Here is a 16,112-nt window from a genome sequence, read left to right as displayed (position 1 = left end):
CTGTGAGATTTGAATTATATCTTGTTATCTGTATAAGAGATTCCTTTACTGCCTCAGAATAAGGCGTGCTCTTTTGTGATCCCTTTGCCATACCTTGAAAAGTGGAATTGGAGGGCATCGGGAGCTTAGATAGTAGCCTGAGAAGCCACAGAAGCCTCTTCTCATCCATGAGGCCAAAACCACAAAACAATAATACTGGCCAAGTTGGAATGCTTGCTGCCATCCTTGGCACCGGTGGGGGGCTTTCATTCTGATGCAACCAGAAATGGTTGTCCTAAGACTTGTGCTCAAGGAGGCACTTCCCCCTAACCTTTCCATCATGGTAAGATGAAGGCAGGGCCTCTCAGTCTAACTGACCAAAAGATTATTGCACAAACAAAGTCCCTAAGTCAGCACTGCTGTTCCTTGAAGTATGACACCTTTCTCTTGTGATGGCAGCATCAAGGCAATTTCCACTGGGGAATGATCCTTAAATTTTCTCCACCTTTCCAAGAAGTAGCATTAAATATGTTCCCTCTGGGTCTGACAATCTGTTTGGGCAACAGGATCAAACAGGTACTGGGCAAAGGACTAGAAGCTTTACATCAGTATCATGGAGTTCCATTTCATCTGAGCTGCCTGCAAGGCTTTCCATCATATCTAAAGGTGTTCACTCAAGTGAGGACTTCACCACTCGACTATCCTTTTTCAAACTTGATAACCGGGAGAGGATGTGCATAGGTTTTCTTTCTCCCAGACTTTGATTAGCCCTTGGCAGAGGGTCACAGAGAACTAGACTCATTTATTAGTAGTTCATTTACTAGGCCCTTTCCAACTTTTTGAAAAAGTTTGTCTGAGCTCTACCAGTGGATCTACCAGGAGTATAAATATCAGTTGATATAGATCAGTTTGTGTTCCACAATACTAATTTCACTTTCTTGAACACTCGTTCATGCGTCTTTAACACTTTCATGAGAGTAGTTCAGTGATCAGGCTGCCTCTTGGGCAATTCCTTGATAGTGTGGTTAAAGCATATTCTCCAGGCTCTGTGCTCCCAGTGTCAGTCAAGGTAAGGCAGGACGAAGAATGCCCACTGCAGTCGTGGGGCAGAATTTGAATATCAGGGCCTGCTCACTTTCTCAAAGAGACTTCTGCTGCTACTCCTGTACCTGTTATTGCAGAATGTGGACTGTTTGGGTCATCTCGGTCTTGAAATGATTTTCTCCATGCTGCAGATAAAGGAAGGCTCTCTCTTTCAGAGACAGCTTTATAAGTAAGGGAAGGGAATTCATGTTATCAACTAGGTTAGGCTTTTGGGTTGATGTGTTTGTTGGTCTTTCTCCCCTTCCCATCAGTTCAGACTGTTCTGAGTTACCTGCTCAAACTGAAGTAGTCTGGTCCTTTGCTGTAAGTTCCTTACCCTTACTGAAGTCAATTTAACATCCATCTCAGCCTTAAGTTCTAACATTATAGAGATGTTTCCCTCCACCAGGCAAGTGAGTTACAGGAACTTGAATTTGGTGTTCCATGTTCTCATGGATTCTTCTTCTCCAAAAAAAGGTGGCTTTCATTGTTGTCTTCTTCTCTGTTAGACAAATGAGAGAAATTCATACCGCTGTCGTTCCTTCTTTGACCCTGTTCTTCAAAGACAGACCATCTCTTAAGATGCAGACATCATTTTTGCTGAAGGTGGTGTCTTAAATGTCACTCTGATTTATGTTTTCCTTCACGTTCCTTTATGCTTCTAAGAAACATGCCTTATGTTGTATCTTTAATATCAAAACAGATCCCTCTATATCTGTAGTCCAGACTTTCTCAGAACATACAGACTGTGTACATCTCTGACAGATCCAGTGGTTATCTAAATGGATGGTTTGTGTTTCAGTATTTGCTATAAAATTTAGGAATTGGTACTTCCAACTGAGCATACAGCTTCTGTGAGACTGTTGAGTTACGAACTGCTATTTATCTACCATTCTTTCCCCAGGTACGGTGCCATCTCTGATGAGCTGCCTCAAGAGGTGCCACAGCACTTGGTAGAGTCAGTCTAGAAGTGCTGTTTGCATGAGGCACATCAAGAACCTCTGCTAGATAACTGATGGCAGGTAATTGTATAAAGTCATGCAGTGTGAACAAACATAGATATTAGAGAGTGAAAAAAAAGGCATCCTGAGCTTTATTAGCAGGTATTCCTTCAATGTTTTAGACGGTGTCTCTGTCGCTGAGAAAGAATTCTTAAAATGGTCTATGGCATGCTATGTGTTTTATGCCGTTGTGCCAAAGGTGATGACAACAGTGTGAATACATCTTCCATGGTTACTGCAAAAGGATAATATCTGCAGTCTGGAGTGATAAGATGTAGGTGTACCCTCAGAACAGATTTATTTATAGAGCATGCAGCTTAAAGAAGACTAATTACTGGTGAGTTATGTTTCTTTCTTGAAAGCCCAATCTCTATTCTCTATTCCATCTGTGAATTAGCATTAAAGGATAACAGGACAGCAGTCTCTATCAACAAAGATAGAATTAAGCTTATAATAGTAAACAGTAGTATTGTTATTTCTTACTATAAGCAAAAGGCCAAAAGAAGATAGTTGCCTCTAATACAGAATTTTCAGAGAACTGTTAGCAACAAATATAAAAAAACATTTTTATATTGTGATTTGATACAGGAAACACTGAGATGTTACAAATGGTTTCTACGGTGTTTTTCAAGTTGCTCTTCAGAGAGAAAAGATGTTTTGTAAATCCTTTTTGGCAGTGCATTGCAATATTCCTTTGTATAGCTTATGCCATTAAAATGACATCATGGGATGACAGTAAATGTCATCAATAGCTTTATCCTTGAAAGCGTTCTTTTTCATGTGCTAAAGTGTAGGTCTGTATGTAGGATAGGTTTGAAAATTATGTATTTAGATGTTAATGGTGACAACCTGAAGGCTTCAGCCAGTGCTTCAGGCTTCGGTTTCAGTAGAAGTGCTGAGTTCTTTGATATAAATTAGGAAGTCTTCCAGTGTCCATAGAAGGATGTGATCTAGCACTACCTCATGGGAATCCCATTTTCCATATGGCCAGAACTGTTTTGGCTGAAAGAGATGCCAAATAATCCAGTTTTACTTTATTCTTTTGTTGCCCGTGAAATGGCCACACATGCAGCTGAGGAACTAGTCTGTACCTGAGTTGGCAATGCAGAGGTCATGGATGCCTGAAGAATTTCCTGGTCTGTAGTTTTGCTGAGACTGTTCATCCTGTCATCCTGTCTGCAATTTCTGATACCTCCTGAATCTTCATGGGCAGCCCAAAGAACTGCCAACCTTCAGAAAGAACGGCCTCAACATCAAGCTTTTTCTAGTACATAAACCAGTGCTTACTTCTCCAGCTTACCTTCAGATGCTTTCTGCAGTAAGAGCAGAAAACTTTTTGTGCTCCCTCTCTTACTTCTAGTCCAGTCAGCATGTTTCAGTGGAAAGCTTTAAAGCTTTCCAGCCCCATTGAATACTTACTTTAGGGCTTCTGCTGCAGGTCAGTTCTACAATCAAATAAATTATAGGCAGACATGTAGTACAGCTAATTGTACAGGTGACTTTCTCCTTAATAATGCTGAACCATCGCTGCCTGAAGCAGCACCAGATGTACCTTATAACTTAGTCCACTTTCAACAAATGTAATGTCTCTGAAATGTAGTTATCTACACAGGACACTACTTGGATTAGACACTTTAATACAAGCTATTTATCATACTATATTTTATCTTTTTATAACTGATTTCAATTTTCTTTCATACATGGCAGATAATTATATTTAATTCTTCTTGGTATACACCTTTTGTTTTTTCACCAGACCTTGTTATTTCCTATTCTGTTCCTCCCTCCTTTCATTGTTAACTTTTGTTTTTTTACACTTGAAAACCACGTCTTAAAAAGAGGCGTATTGGGTATGTTTCTCATCAAGGATGCTTCACAAGGTTTTCCTTTTAAAAGCAGTTCCTGTCTTCTAAAAAGGAAAATGTTTACTGCAGCATCTCTTTAAATCACTGAAATAGAATATTAAAAAGAAAATCTACTTTAAATATATGGAAGAACTAGGAGAGCAAGGCGGCAATGCATTCCTTGAGAAGTCAGGAAGTGTAAGTATTCACCAAACCAAACAAGGGCATGCCTTTCAGCTGCTTCATTTGTACAGCGATTGGACTTCAGGTAAAATATGGTGTCTGGAAAAAAAAACCCCAACATTTGCCATGGAGATGCTTCTGGAGAGATTCCTGCCAGCATGCCCTCCAGAAGGAGAAAGTTGCATCTGGTGAAAAGGTTCAGGGACCTCCACCGAAACTCGGAGAATTTCATGAGGAGCCTTGGACAAGTGGAGGCAGCCAGCTCAGCCTACAAAGCTCTGCTCGTGGCAAGAAGGTAAGATTGCAAATCAAATCCTTTTTCATGTTTTATAAAGTCATTTCCAATGCTGCTATTCTTTGTCATGACTGAATTTCTCCTGCCAGTCTTACTGATTTTTAAAAAAGGAATAGTTTTGAAATGTTTTTCTCTCCTCTCTTGCTGTATGAAAGACCCACATAAATGAGTAAATTAACTACTGGATGATAAAAACTGATTCTACACAAAGGCTTGTCTTGCATGTAAAACAATACACCAGTACAGTCAGTATTGGTTTGAGGGGTCCTGTAATAATTGTAGTATTATGAGTAAAAATTGTTAAAGGAAACTTAATTTTGTGCAACTGAGTTACCCACTGACAACTTACTGAAACAACATCTGAAGATACTGTGGTATGTATTTTTTTTATTATTTACTAATTCTTCCTTCCCTGCTTATTCTGAAATTCAGGAAAATGCAGTTTTCTTTGCAAAGCTTGTTGAAAAGGAATTTTGTTTAAAATTACATTATTCTTCCTGAATGTCCTTATTTGTACTTGGCAAGTTAAACATGAATAGATAGGAGTCTTTTTTCTTGCAGAATAATTTGCACAATTTACATCCCTTATGTCCATAGGACCTCTGGGTTGAAAGGGTGCCACCTTCTCACTGAGTCTAGTTGTGTTTTCTCAGTGCAGACAGGCAGCATCAAGACCCATCTTAAAAGCACCTGGGGTTTTGATGGTCTCTCTTTGTAGAAGGCTGTTCCAGAATGTCACTGATGTAAGGTTTAGGGACCTGTTTTTAATTTCTAATCAAAGCCTAGGATAAAAGGCTAGTTCTAATAAAATAATTAAATAGTTCTCTTCTGTCACTGGTGCTTGTACATCAAATTCCAGGTGAGATCTGAACTATCTTTATATAGTGGTATTATTACTTCTCCATCTATGGAAAATTTCTTGTCTGGCACATCACAGCATCCTGTTTGCCTTTCAAGCCTGAAGAGCGCTGGTAGCTTAGAGTCATTCTGTGAATTACTAGTATGCTCAGTTCTTTCTCCTCGGTCAATTAAAACTGATGAACTCCTAGGTTACAATGGACCTTTTTTTCTGTCCCGAGGGTAGCATTCATCTTGCTTGACTTTAGTTGTCTAAATGTTGGGTATCAGGTATAAATCACTTAAACACTCTACAGTCAATGCAGGAAGAGAAAGACGCATCTTCAGAGGCGCATTCAAAGATGGCTGGGATAAATCACCTCTTGGATCTGTTTTTTTCTCTCTTTTTGTTGACAATATAGAAAGCGTAGACAACCAGCTCAGTCTCAGTAATGAATATAGGGAGATGAATATCCCTTCCCATTTGTCTTCACACTGCTGTTTTGAATTTGAATTCACATCAATTAGTATTTGTCAAGATCACCTACTCTTCACTTTTGCTAGTGACATCTGATCATCACCAGATTGATGATGCCCCGCATCTTTGAGTCAACAAAGTGCCTTAAAAGGCATGAAGCACATTGTTTCTCCAGAAGAAATGCATTCAAATCAAGTGATGTGTGGCCATTTCCAGTATCTGTTTGAGGATGTTATTTAGCCAGTTAGACCACATATCCCAGCTTTTCAGACTTTTTCCTTGTCTAATTGTTTGCCTTATTCGTACTCGCATTTCTTAATGTTTTGCTTACAAAGTTTTAATACACTGTGAGAATTTATAGGAAAGTTTTGCCAAAGTTACTATGACTGGAGAAATTTGTGTGGTCACTTTTCATATTTTTCATGCCGAGTAATTATGAACTTGGTTTCTTTCGTTTGATCTTTCTGCTGATTTAAGACTGAACAGAACATGAATTCCACCAAAGGTGCTTAAGAATGAAGCTACAGCTCAATTTAGCAGTGAACAGTAAGGAACAGTTCCAGAACTAGTAATATTAAAGGTTTGATTTGAGTTGCTAGGGCTGAATATCGCTTGCTTAAAGGCATTCAAGGTTCTTGAATCAAAATTTCTTATACTGGATAATAGTGGGATATGGTTAGTGAAAGCAGAAAATTTAGGATTCATTTAAACAACTGGAGATGTTTCTATTAGAGATGTTCAAATGTGAGCTGGTCATTCTGGGCTCCTTTCAAACTGGAGAGAAGTAGGCACTACTAAATGCTACCCACATCACTTGAAAGTAGAGATCAAAAACAGGTAACTGGATTCACATCTTGGAAGTGCCCATTTCTCTCTGATGAATTATTAAGGGTGTCTGAGGTAACCAGCTCAAATGTTCATGCTTGTCTTGTAGATGTTTCAAGTTGTATGTTCTTAATGACAGCAAATAAAAGAGCTCAGCTGGGAAATTATAAGAGTATTGAAATTTATTGATTCAGATGTCTATGAAGCTTTCTACATTTTTCTTTTTTTTTAACATCTATCATTATTTTCATAGTGTTTTCCCTTTCTACTTTTATATGATTAGCCCTTCTGAAAAGCATAATCAAGCTAGTAGAGGATAGCACAGATGAATAACTTTGATAATACTCCACAAATTGGTGCTGATTTTATTTTCTCACCGTCATGCCTATACTCATTTGAGTTGGGATGTACCAGCCTTCTTAGTCTCTCTGAGTGAGCCCCAGCACTGTCTGCCAGAGCTCCTTGTGCACATACAACGCACTGCCTCCCTAAGCACTGAGTACCGTCAGTGCTGGAGATAAAGCAGTGAGATTTGGTTGCCTGAAAAAGAGTGTTTAGGTTCTGTATAAATCTCAATATTTTATTTAACACCAAACTTAAATAGGAGTAACTAACAGCACTTCATAATTGTTCACAGTTTAACAATAGATCTTTCTGAATCCTCATTAGTATTTGTATAGAAATTACATAAACTGTATTTTTCAAAACTTAGAGTGGGCAGGATTCCTAACTACATCTTTTCTCATATTTCTAAATCCCAGATCAGGTAAATTGCATATCAGTATTAGTAAATAATACCAGTAATAAACAGCGGAAAAAAGGCAGATGGAGAATGTGAAACATTATTTCAGGAATAATGTCATAGTTTTAAAGAAGTCAGAAGACTATTTCCCTTTTCTTAGGCAAATGCCATGTTTTTTCTTAGAACATATGTTGATAATTTGGCAGAGGTTCACAAAACCTTCATGTAGTTCTTGCATTCTGATTCAAAGGCTGAGGTTTCATACAAATGAATCTCACTATCTCAGATGGGCTATTTTATGGGATTGTAACAGCTGTTTGTTTACATTTATTGTTCAGGATGCACATTAATTTCCATGAAACTACTCACGTTGCATATTCACAGCTTTTGTTAAATATCTTTCTCAGTTCAAAATGGCCAAGTATGGTATCTACCTGAAGGTTAAAGTTTTTTAAAAGCTATGAGTTTGTTGACAAAGAGCAAAGTACATTTTGATGGTTTTAAAATATTCTGCCAGCACTTCGGAAAAGAACTACATCAAAAGCAATCCAGACACATTCACTCTTTACTTTGAATGTGCATCATCACTGATGTCAGTGGGACTCTGGTAAAACAGTTGTTAATTAACTTATGTCCCTTTTGGTGCTGCAGAATAAAAGCACAAAATGTTGTAGGAGCAACCTGAAGAGCAAACATTAGTTTGTTTGTTTCTTTATTAATAATTTATCTAGAAATGTTAAAGATATTTTAAAGTTATCAAATTCTCCCGACCTGTGGCAACATTTCTAGGACTGGACCACATCAATCTTGCTCCATCTGGATCATTATGATACAAGAGTTACTGTAAGGCTTGCTCCTGCAAACACTTCTTGACCTAGCACAAGTTCAGTTTTGGCTGGCAGCTGAGAGTGATGGTGTCCTTTTGAATTATACCTTTGCAAACAGGATAGAGAGCAGCTGCAAACCTAAAATTAAATTAATCTGAATTCTTTAAAGTTGTTTTGTGAGCTCTCCTGCAAATAGACAATCAGAACATAATGGTGGTTCTCACATGAAGATCAGAAAGTAAAACAGACCCTAAGAAATCCAGTCCTAAACCCCCTATTATTCTTTCCAGATTTAGAAGAAATGTATGGAATAAATATTTAAAAAGATATATTATTTCAACATCCTTAATTTATTAAGGCTAGTTCCTTTATATATGGATAATTGTTCCTTCTCAATTAAAACAATGGCCACCACTTGCCTGTTTTTCCCTGTTTGCTCATTTCACTTAATGAAAAGTGTTGAAGAGTTAGAACTGAGATTTGTTTTACATTAGGAAAAAACAGAGGCTTTTTGAACTGTTTGTGTTCTCCAAGGGGAAAACTATAAAGAATGCTGTGAGCCATCCTAGAAACAGCAACATGTTGAATTTCTTTGACAGAGAAAAGAGTAGAATCCCATTCTGTACAGCCATATCTGGTTACTACCTTCTTCGCATATCTTTTCTTTCTACATGTCCTGTTTCCTATGCCATCCCAGTGCCTATGCATTGAACAAGAGTACTGCAGAAATAATGCGTATGGGAAAGGGCAATATAAATTTTGCAAAGGCAGGCAGGTTTAATTTTGAAATGTCCTAAATTCTGGGTGCTTGGCTTAGGACCTTTCCTGATTTTTTAAATGAATTTTTAAAGCAATTTTCTAGAGTTAAAAAACCCCAACAAATCCCTTTACATGCTGTATTGATTTTCACACAGGTTTTGTACCTGGTCCTCCTGGGTAGCTGTTCTGCAACCTTGCTCCTTCCACAGCTAGAAACTTGATTTTTTTATTTCCAGATGAAATTAATACTCATCTTTTTTATAACCAGGGCCTTTTAAACAGTTCTCTTCAACCTCTGATAGCATCTTTCCACTTCACAGAGAGTCAGGTTTCCTCTGGTTTTCTCTAGCTAAATTCAACAAGCTCTTTTAACATTTTGATGTAGGAGATTCTTCAGAAACTACTTAATCAGGCCATTGATAGTCATCTATCTCTACTGACAGTACCTCATATATGCATAATATAAGCTCATTTACATTTTTCAGTATCAGCATATCAGTAGCTCCTAATCGTTCTGGCATTGATTAGTGCCAGCAGTTAAGGTTGTTACCATTATCTGTTGACACTGCACATCTATCCCACTTCTATTACTTCTAGTCCCTAAGGACATCTGATTTTTCCAAAATTTTATCCTGATCTTTCTCTCTTAAAAAAACCCAAACCAAACAAAACAGGAAAAAAAACTTCAATAAAATAACACTGCTATAAAAAAGTTGTGGAATCTGTATTAAGTACCTCAGAAGTAAGTTCACTTAGTGTGAAGAATTGAAGAGTGAAAATTTCACTTAATTAAAAGTTTTGAGAGTTACAATTGATATGCATGTTTTTCAGCATGGCTATATCACTGAATGGACAATATTGTTTAATTTATCTGACCAAGTTATTTTTACACTTTCTAAACTTCTTTTGGAAACACTGGAGACTTGCAGTAGAATAAAAGACAGAAAAGACAGGAAAAAGTAATAATCAATATTATTTTCTACTGCAAAAACAGGGCACAGAATTCCCATGTTGGAAACAATGCTCCTAAAAAGCAATGGATGTCAGAAGAGGTTCTTTCCCAGTCACATGAGGCTGTCACTCAAAATACACACTACAGACTAACAGGTATGCCTTCTGAACCCCACGAAGGAGAGCAACAGGGGAGCTCAGCCATACAGCCTTACTCCTGCAAAATCTGAGATGCAGAGTCACAGCATCACTCAGGCTGGAAGGTCAAGTTGCTCTGGGCTCAGCTGATTTTTTAGTATCTTCAAGGATCAAGACTTCATAGCCTCTCTGGGCAACCCGTTTCAGTGTTGGACCACCCCAAGGTGAAGTAGGTTTTCCTGCCTCTAATCAGAATTCCCCACGTTCCAGCTTGTATCCAGTGCTTCTCCTCCTGTCATTGTGCATCTCTGAAAAGAGTCTGGCTCCACCATGTCAGTAACCTCCCAGCAGATGGTTGGAGACAGCAGCAATATTATTCTCAGCCTTCTCTTCTTTGGGCTGAACCAGCCTAGTTCTCTGAGCCTCTCCCATCATGTGTGCTGTCCCTCTAACTATCTTGGTGGCTCTCCGCTGGGTGCACTGCAGCGTGTCAGTGTCTGTCTTGTACTGGGGAGCTCAGAGCTGGGCACAGCACCTCAGAAGGGGTCTCATGAGTGCTGAGCAGAGGAGGAGGGAAACCCTTGCCTTGGCTTGCTGGCCACACTCTTGCCAATGCAGCCTGGGATGCTGTTTGCATTCAATGTGTTGCCTACCAGCTCCCCCTTTTCTACAAATCTTCCAGCCAGTTGTCCCCTGACCTGTACTGGTACCTGGAGTTATTCCTCCCCAGATAGAGGGCTTTGCCTCTGTTCAGAACCTCAGTACACAGACTGAGTGAATCTGCTGCTCTTAGCCCAGAGGTGCTGTTTTTCCCAAAAGCCCAGTGCTTTCACCTATCCTTGAAGAAGAGTTCACAGAGTATGTGACTTTTTATGTAACTTTTAGTTAACAGCATGGTTAATATTTGTAGCCAGTGTTCATAGTTATATTCTTTTTAACTTTTTGTATCATTTTTCAGTTTTAACTTGGAAGCTTTTATGTGGAAGATTTTATCTTGGAAGATTTTATTTAAGACTGGGTCTTAAATTAAGACTGGGCTGAACTTCCAGAATGTCTCATCAGACTGGAGAAAAGATCTTCTAAAGAACTGGCATCCGGAGCTGTGTGAAGACAGAGCAGATGTCTTGCAATTATCTTAAATTCAGTGTGTCTTTAACAACAGGCATGCCAAACAGCTGTGCTAGGTCAAATGAGAAAGTCACATAACCGTAGATGAAAGTTGTCATGAGAGTAATATTGATAGTATTTTTAAGCTAGGGACATTTCTGTTTCACAAATGGCAAAGAAACAGAACAATGAAACCCATAAACCAAAACTCCATCAGACATACATGAATAGCTTTCAAGCTATTCAGTGTTTCAAAGGAGAACAAAGGTGCAGAGTTTAGGCAGTTCTCAAAGAATTGTACTTTGACTGAAATGTGTCAAAACCCACTTGAGCAAGCAGAGATGGGGGAGGAATGGTGACATAGATTAGAAGATACCTGAAATCCCAAGGAGAGAGTTCCCAGAGAAAGTGGAAAAAGACGACTAGCGTCGTACTAGCAAAGAAAGCTGCTGTCAGCTTTCATTCTTAAAAACAGCACAGAGTAGGAGCCTCAGCAAGTGTGCCATTCCTGGCAAAGCAGAAGTATTGAATACAAAGATGACTTTTTTCAAGCAGATGAAATGTTGGCAAAGCTCGAAGGTGGGGGAAAGCAGCAGAACTAAAAAGTAGAATGAGAGGTTCTGACTTGAGGGTGTGGACTCAGTGCCATTGGAACCTCTTTGCAGAATTAAGTTGTGTCACCCATCCAAGTAGAACAGCCCATTTTCCAAGCAGGATGGGAAAGAAAAAGACTAGCAATTAATCCAGTATTGCATAAAAACTCATGCCAGTTTTTCCTGAAAAGGTGTGAACTAAGGCTAGGGGATGGGTAGAGGCATGGACAGCCAAGGTTTAGATTGAAGGGTCTAGGGAACTTCAAGACCTCTGCTGTATTGCAGCAGTGCCTCCAGGGCTGCTAAATGGTGATTCTCAGAAAAAAGTACCTTTGAAGAGAGGCAATACTTTTCTTTTCTTTTTTATTAGAAGGTTTCTGATTTTAGCAGGAGAAATCAAGTTATTTTACAGTAATATTGAGTGGTTTATTTGATTCTCATAGCCCTCTCATTAGTTCCCTTATACATTACATACCTGACCAAGTGGAATTGGGAAGAGACTGTGTGTGACAATTCAAAAAAATGCAAGAAAATATGCAAGATAATGCAAGAAAAATAAAACTCTTTCACAGTCATACATTTAAGCAAAGCATATGTCAAAGCATTAAATGAAAAAATTATTTTCTTTTTACCTGCTAGATCAGGTAATATGAAAGCTAGATAGCTTCTTATTACAGTCAGTTTGCTATCTTTAGATTTCAGCTGGGGAGGAAAAAAGAGAAACAGTGCAGTTGTTTAGAAATATTTTTAATATGACCTCAAGTCTTCCAGAATTGAAAGCAGTAATCAAAGTGAAATCAAATGTTTGAGTACCGACATTTTTCTCTTTTCTGCACTTTTATTTAGAGCAAGAGAAGAAATGAAATGGAAATGGGAATAAAGAATGAAAGATAATACAAAATATAATCAATCAACAGAAAAAACAGCAAAAAATAAATTGTTTCATACCCAACTTGAAATATTCTATATTCTTTACTGTAAAAATGAATAGATATTTGCTTGGATTTCCGAAGTATATGTGTGTGCATATAGTTGGAAATAAGTTTTTCCAAGATGTGATTTCAGAGGTGTGCTATTCTCCAGTCTCAGTAATTGTGTAGGTCCATTAGACTAAAGAAGGAAGGGAGAAAGAGAAGGAACAAGCACTTCAATGAGAATTAAAAATAAAAGTTGATTCTTTACTTAAACATTTATTTCACTGTTGCCATGCTAGGTTAGTCCTACCCAGCAAGGGAAACCATTTAAGCTCTATTGTTACTATTTTCTCTGTATACAGTTCACCCTAATGAATTGCTGCAGTATCACTCTCTGACCTCAAAAGATAGACCTCAAAAGATAAAACCCCATCAGGTCAGTAAAATAATTTTTTAATGCCATACATGGCAAAGAAATAGTTATAGATGAAAAATTTGCAAATTTAGTTTTGTTAAGACTTCTTACTATAGAAGGAAAATTCACTCAAACTTGCAAATACATCTTATATCTGTTATTTTCATGTTTGATACTTAAATCATGACATGACTTTTAACAAAAAGCACACAGAAACTAAGAAAAGTAATGTTTTTTAGTTATTTTGGTTTTAGTTATGTAAAAAAATATCTCTGGTGATAGAAAATGAGAAGATAGAGATTATGTTCTTAAAAGACTCAAAAATCTAAAGTTAAATTGTGGTGCCACTTTCAATTGTCTTTTCTCATTCCACATTGTCTGAAGCTACCCAGGAAAAGTAGATGCTGCCCCAGTTTGAAGCAGCAGCATCTGCACTTGTTAGATGTATTTTGTGTCTTTATTGAGACCTCTTGAGTATGTAGAAAGTGTGAGGGAGAACAACTGATCATTCTGGAATATATCCTAATTAATTTTGAAACAAATATTGACTTCTGTTTCTTCTGTGCAAACACTCAATCAATATTTGATAGCCATATTGACAGCCTGGTATTTTTGGTGGCTTGGTTACATTAGAGTGGTCTTGTCTCAGTCTGGCACCTTAAGCTTTTCAATTATTTTCAGAGTTTCAGATAAGCTTGACTGAAAGACTTAATCTTTTTGTTCATGTATTCATTAAAGACAGCATCAAAATCAATCCTTCATTAAGATCTATTGAACAAGGCCAATGCTGCTGGATAAATGTAACGCTACATCTCTATCAGGTGTGAATCAAATGCTTAATGGGACTATCTTCTGATTGCTAATGTCTCCTTATTAGCAAATATATGAAAGGAAAATTAATCTCAGTAGACCCTTATCAGGTTAAACAAGCAAATCAGAAGACCATTATGGGGCATATATATCTTTCTTCCAAGAGCTAGAACAATCAAGAGAAAAAGTGCAGAAATCACTTAAGGAAAATCCTAGATATAATGCTGTGCATACAAATTATGACAGTAACGGGCAGATCTGAACTTTCTCAAAGCTCATAGCTGTTCAGAAACAGATTTTAGCATGTGTTTCGTATCAGCCTAAATGGAGATGAAGTGGAAAGCAAATATTTAATGTGAGCTTCTGAATCACAGTAAAGTACAAAAGTTTGGCACAGATTATTTTAACTTAATTTACCTTTGAAAAGGGTTGAACTGACCCTGCTTATTCATTTTGTTACTTATTCTACTGCCACTTCTGGACCAAATAAGCCTCATTCTAAATTCATAGATGGCACACTGAAAGGCAAGGAGAGTTGGTTGGTTGCATCTATTTATTTTCAGACAGAACTCCAACTATAGTGTTTTTGCATTAACACTTAGGATGGCATTTATCAAATACTAATCATCCCACCTTCACTTTATAGGCAACAGAAGAACAAGGGGCAATTCTGCAACAGAATTCCTCTCATCCTAATGAAGATATATAAAAGAAACCAGATTATTTGTGCCCAAGAAATGCTGGTCTTCTTTCTCCACTGAATCTAAATGGGAGCTGTGTAGGGGGTCAGGGAGGCTAGTGCACTTATCGAAGTCTAGTTTGTAAATGTGTAAATGTTGCTGAGATGAATCCTACCACTAATCACAGTTTGCATCTCATTTGCAGGAATTTCTTTGCTTTACAGCATGGCTTTATTTGAATGGGTACATCTTGAAATCTTTGGCTGCAGCCCAGGTTTTGGAGAATTTTGGATCTAGGAAGACAGGGAAAAATCTTATATTACATTTAACAGCGGAAATTTTACCGGATGACTTTAAAAGGACAGAAAGCATAAAAATCAAAGAAAACAAAACAAAAAAGTGGGATTCATTAAGTTTTCTGTGTTGTTACAGGCCGTTATACAGACGTTACTTCCTGTGTTCAGCTGATATTACGTATTTGAGGTTAAGTCCTGATGTTATGCAGGCTTAAACATAGATGCAGCCCTTGAGTACTTCTGACTTCAGGAACTCAATGTAATCTTCTGATTTCAGTGCCTCACCTCTTTCAGTTCTCATTTATCTAGCAGCATTTTAGCTCCTATTTTTAAATGCCCTTGCAGAAGTTCAGAAGGCCCATTTCAGTAGAAAATCATTAAGTACTCTTCAGCCCATTCTTCAATATTTTAGTCAGAACTGGCATCCATCATTAGCTGTGCTAAACACTTCATTACAGGTCTTTATTAGTGAAAGTTATGACCAAAAATAAAAGCACTCGGGTTTCCAGTCACTACCTACCAATAGCTTTCCCTCTCTGTGAGACGCAGTCCAGTATTCTCCTGCTCTACTCATTGTCACCGTGCTCATGGAAATATTTCTTGTCAGCCTTGGTAATGCCTTGCTCACTGAACCTCATTTAGTGTAAACGTCAGCAGCTCCGTAACACAACTGCTTGCCTCCACCAAGCCCAGCTGTACCATACTTGCTTTTCCTGAATGTTCCTCTTCAGTCGTATCATCTCAATTAGGTGGAGGGCATTTGTCTAAGTCCGGACTCTTTGAGGTGGAGGAGCCTTGCTGCTCTGGGTAGTTCAGTTCTTTAGATGTGTCTTAACACTGGAAAAATATTTCCATCCACTCTGTCCTGGGGGCTGCTATTCAGAGCTCTATTCTTTGGGTGGCCTGCCACAATCTGTGCTCCCTGACAGGTGTGAAAATCAGGAATCCAACCAAGAATAAAAGTAGTATTATATTCTCATCCCCAAGGAAAGAAAAAAAAACCAAAACAAAACAAAAAAACAGCCAAATAATTTAATTAACTCCTACTTAAATAAAAGCACAGAGAAAGATAATCTTTAGGGTATGCCCTAAAAGTTCAAACTAATACGAATAACCATTTTAAAAATGGCATTTGAGAGTGATTTCCAGAGAGAGAAAAAATACCTTTTTTTAACATGTAGAAGCTGAACACCTTTGTTAATACTGACTGGTATTGGGAAAGGAGAGACATGGCTGGTCAAAAAAAAATGGCCCTAAATGCATTCCTAGGTCAAGAACAACATCCTAAATTCTGTTTGCAAAGTCCCAGGTAGCCAAGGAAAACTGTGGAGCCCAGATGTCACCAAGACAAGGGA

Source organism: Strix uralensis, chromosome 2 (assembly GCF_047716275.1).
Source record: "Strix uralensis isolate ZFMK-TIS-50842 chromosome 2, bStrUra1, whole genome shotgun sequence".
Lineage (NCBI taxonomy): Eukaryota > Metazoa > Chordata > Aves > Strigiformes > Strigidae > Strix > Strix uralensis.
This window is presented reverse-complemented; position numbering follows the sequence as displayed.